This window comes from Montipora foliosa, chromosome 4 (assembly GCF_036669935.1).
Source record: "Montipora foliosa isolate CH-2021 chromosome 4, ASM3666993v2, whole genome shotgun sequence".
Lineage (NCBI taxonomy): Eukaryota > Metazoa > Cnidaria > Anthozoa > Scleractinia > Acroporidae > Montipora > Montipora foliosa.
In genome coordinates this window covers 6,947,670-6,952,669 of record NC_090872.1, presented here as the reverse complement: position 1 = coordinate 6,952,669, position 5,000 = coordinate 6,947,670, and the positions used below count along the sequence as shown (strand labels likewise).

At 37.2% G+C, this 5,000-nt stretch overlaps 1 protein-coding gene across 1 annotated transcript in view; it reads left to right on the top strand.

Annotated features, from left to right (window-relative positions):
- The first annotated feature begins 4,643 nt into the window (after positions 1–4,643).
- The window catches only part of LOC137999667 (uncharacterized), a 31,962-nt gene continuing 31,605 nt past the window's right edge, over positions 4,644–5,000 (top strand). The window contains exon 1 of the mRNA XM_068845516.1: positions 4,644–4,767. The gene's annotated coding sequence lies outside the window, so the exon portion shown is untranslated. The remainder of the gene's footprint in view (positions 4,768–5,000) is intronic.

Below are 5,000 nucleotides of genomic sequence, written 5' to 3'. Positions count from 1 at the left end.
TTGGGGTCTCGGCTTATAGCCAAGCTCGGCTTGTAGCCGAATAAGTACGGTAACAAAATCGACCCACTTCTTCCTTCGCTTTTGCTTTTCGCTTTCACTTTTACCGTAAAACGGTATGGGATGAAGCAGTATCCCTTTCTCTTTGCTTCGAACATCGCTACAACCGAAAACAACACATTTCTCAGGCATGGCTTCACCTCTGATGGAAGTCACAACTTGCGACACTCACAGTCCGGGTTTTACGTCACGAATTACACTCGACCCATTCCCTTTCGGCAAGCTCACCAGCTCGGTAATAGGTTTTCGAATCTCGCGTTTCCGCCACTTTGAAAATTCGTAAAAAATTCCGGTTTTAACCAACAACAAAAATTTTTGCGCCATTTTTCTCAGAGCGATACAAAGATTTCTCGAAGCAAAACAAAAAATTCGGGTTTAAAGGCACTTTAAGCCCCAGGGAAAGAACATTGTTACTGGTGTGATTTACAGGCCGCCAAACCAAAACCTTGATGAATTTTTAACAATGACTAATGAGCTGTTAAGTAAGATCTCAAACGAAAATAAGGTATGTTATTTAATGGGTGACTTTAACTTAAATTTAATGAACCACCAATGTCATTCCGTTACTGGTGAATTCTTAGATGCGCTATATTCAAATATGTTCTTTCCATTGATTACGCGCCCTACAAGAATAACTTGTCACTCGGCAACTTTAATTGACAACATTTTCGTCAACCAATTTTTCGATAGATCCAGGAGTGGACTGTTTTTCACTGACATTTCTGACCATCTGCCTATATTTTCTATTCATTTCGATACCTCAATCTCAGCATCTAATGAAACTGTTTTTGTTCGAGATGTAAATCAAGTCAACACAACTAAGTTTCTATCACATTTGGAGAGAATTGACTGGTCTCAGTATGCCACTTTTGATGATCCAAATAATGCCTATAACAGCTTTTTCAAACAATACTCTACGGCATATGAATCATGTTTTCCTTTAAAAAAAACTAAGGTGAGCAATTACCTGAGAAAGCCTTGGTTATCGAAAGGACTTCTGAAGTCGATAAGAACGAAAAATAAGTTATATAGACAGTATCTCAATAATCAATCTTTGCATTATGAAATTCGTTATAAAAATTACAAAAACAAATTGAATCACTCATTAAGAATCGCTAAACGTATATATTACGAAAAGAAAATCGATGCTTCTAAATCAAATGCCAAAGCTACATGGAGGGTTCTAAACGAAATTATTAAGACAAAAAAGAAAGCGTTTAAAATCAATTCCATCTTTAAAGTTGACAACCAAGAAATTACGGATCCAGTAGACATCACTAATAGATTCTGTAGTTATTTTTCTAGTATCGGACCTAATCTAGCCAAAGAAATTCACTCGTCTGTCCCTCACCGCAGTTTTCTCTCTGGTCACTTTTGTCAATCGGTGTTTTTTGATCCAGTGACTCCAAATGAGCTATCGGAAATTTCCAATGCTTTTCGACCAGGTAAGGCAGCTGGCCATGATAGAATTCCCATTTCCATCATAAAACAGTCAATTCAAATTATAGCCGATCCTTTAGCTCATATAATCAATTTATCTATCTCTCATGGCATTGTTCCCGACCAAATGAAAATTGCTCTTGTGATACCACTCTTTAAAGCTGGTGATCGATCACTCTTTTCGAACTATAGACCGATCTCGATTCTCCCTAGCTTTTCTAAGTTTCTTGAAAAGGTTGCTTATAACCGTCTTTATAATCATTTAAGTAAACTAGAAATTCTATGTGATAATCAATTTGGCTTCAGGAAAAATCATTCAACTTTGTTAGCATTGATTGACCTACATGAAAAAATCTCTCTTGCTCTTGATCGCAATGAACATGCCGTTGGCGTTTTCCTTGATCTTTCTAAGGCCTTTGATACCGTCGATCATAATATTCTGCATGACAAACTCGAACACTATGGTATACGTGGCGTGGCTCTGGACTGTGTTAGAAGCTACCTCTCCAACAGGTTGCAATTCGTTCAATTTAACGGTCAATGTTCCTCTCCTCAAACTATCTGCTGTGGTGTCCCCCAGGCATCCATTTTAGGCCCCTTGTTTTTCTTGCTCTATATTAATGATTTAAATAACGTATCGACGCTCGTCGAGCTGATTTTATTCGCTGATGATACTAATTTATTTATGTCCCATAAAGATCTTGTATACCTGGCAGCATCACTCAATTCCGAACTTAATAAATTATCCACTTGGTTTAAGGCAAACAAACTCTCCTTAAACCTGAAGAAAACAAATTTTATGTTATTTAAGCCTAGACAGACAGGGGCACCCAACGAATCTGTTCCTCACATTATCTGTTCCCCAGAGGAATCTTGCTGGCTGGCAAAAATACAGGTGTTTCGATGAGCTGGCTGGGAAATTTTCTTATTGATAGAGGTTTTGCCTGGGAATTACTGACTTTTTCTAGCACTTCAACCCGAGCTGGCTGTAGAAACTCTGAAGACTGAGAACGACTAAAAAAAAAAAAAGAACCCCTTCCCTCTCCCAGAGAATAGTCACAAACATACGATGGCTGGTCAGAGTGATTGCGCTTGCGGAAAAAAACCTGTTTTGTCCCGGTTTTGTCGCTTTTGTTCGGTCGTTTTGGATCGAGGGATTTGAAAGCGCGCGGAATTCCTGGCTGGGAAATAAATTTGATCAGCTGGCTGGGAAACCAACCAATTTTATCTAGCTGGCTGGGAAATTTCTTGTGTGTCTTGCTGGGAAAAAGGAACAGATAATGTTTTCCCAGCAACACTGAAAAACACCTGAAAATGCCTTAATAACATTTATTTTCATTAACTGGGGTATAATAGTACATTTTACAACAAATTGGTCGTTGGGTGACCCTGGACAGAAAAGGTATCATTTTCCAATGCAAATATGCATAAATGACCAGAGAATCGAACAGGTTAAGGAAACGGTCTTCCTCGGTGTAGTCCTTGATGAACATCTGTCTTGGAAACCGCACATTTCTCAAGTAGCTCGTAAAATCTCGAAATCAATAGGTGTCATTAATAGAGCAAGATTTTTTCTACCTAAACCCTGTCTAAAAACTCTTTATTATTGTTTAGTTTATCCTTATCTTCATTATTGTATTATTGTCTGGGGATCTACGTACAAAACCAATCTTCGCCGTCTTGTCTCTTTGCAAAAGCGAGTTATCAGAATTATTTCTAAATCAACTTTCGATTCTCATTCAGACCTATTTTCAAAGAATTAGAACTACTAAAAATTTCCGATATTAGACAGCTAGAATTGGGTAAACTTATGTTTGCTCTTAACCATTCTCTTTTGCCTTCAAAGTTCAACAATTATTTTTCTTTAAACAAACAAGTCCATAGCTATGCCACTAGACATGCGAACGATTTTCACCTTCCTTCTTGTAGAACAAACTTTCGTAAATTTTCTGTCAGTTTCCAAGGACCTACTTATTATAACTCTATAGAAAATGATCTTAAAGAATCTAATTCTCTCCACTTATTCAAAACGAAATTGAAAAAAAAATTACATATGAATTATTAGTTATAAATCTTGTAGTAAATAGTTATATTTCTTCTCATGTCTGATATTATTTTCATTCTTGTTGTTACTTGTATCATACTTTATATTCTGTCAACTCAGTCTATGTAATTAGTTAATTTATACTTACCTTCATTGTATTTTACTTTCGATCCAGGCCTTACCGTTAATGTTAACTTTATTTTTACTCTGAGGGAGCCCAATGTCTATAAGCCTCATGGTTTCTTTTTGGGCTTCCTCGCCACTTTCATTTGCTTTTGTGTAACTGTTTTGTTTTATCGTTATTTGTATTTCGTGGTAAATCAAATAAAGCTACTAAAGCTACTAAAGTTTTTGGTGAAGTGTGTTAATCCGCTTAGCATAAAAGACATGGAAAGACTTCCTGGGAATCTTAATGATCCAGTTGTGGTTGCAGCCTGCCTCGCATGAACACCTACCCGGCGGCGGTAAGTCTGTTAATGAACACCACCTAAAGGAATATGTACACTGAGGCAATGTTGAATTTTTTTTTTTAAGAGTTCCAAACAACATGAAGTTCCGCTATCATGTCAAGGCAGATCGCAGATTAACTGAAGTATCAGGGACAAAACAGAAATAGAAAATTAATGTGCAACAGCTGAAACGAAACTTGTGTTTTACTTTACTTTATTGAGTTTCAAAACCTTGGTTGAACGAATTCCATTTTCAACCTGAGTTATAAAGATCACACAACGGAACATGCAGAGCTCCAATCTTTTAGGGTGGATTCCAACTTCCTTCCTCCTTTTTTCAGTTGTTTTGAAAGATTTCCGCTCTTATCCTGAAGTGATTATTTCCTGAGCGTCATGAAATCCATTCAATTATATTTTACGCTTTATTTTAACAAAATAACATTCACATCATATTTTCCTTTAAATTATGTTATTGTTGAACCAAACAAACCAAAAATGCTAAAATAAGTACCTTTCACCAATAGGTGACATTTATTTCCTGTTTTGGGTTTATAAAAAGGCAAGCTTTGAGGCCATTGGTTAAGTTTTGCCTCACGTTGACGAATTAACGCACGTTTGCTTACGTTTTACCTCACTTTAACGAACTAACGCACGTGGTGATTCGTGCGTCCTCGGCGTTCATCATTCTAGCGTTTGCTGAGGTGTGATAATCTTCCATCGTTCATCGTTGAAAAGAGCTGAAAGATTGCTGAATCGAAGGTCTGTCTACTGAAGTCGGTAAGTTAAACACGTTCAGTAAAATTTTACTTTTGATTTAGCATGGTTCGTCACTGTCCTTGGAAAATGTGTGCAACTTCTGGCGCTTGCATCAAACCGGGTTGTTTAGCTCGGCGGCCGTTGTGCCACAAAGTAAATCTACCGAGATATGAAGCTCGGCGGCGCCATTTCATCATGACTTGTGATATTTACGGCACTGAAATCAACAAACTAAACGAAAATAATGTGAAATG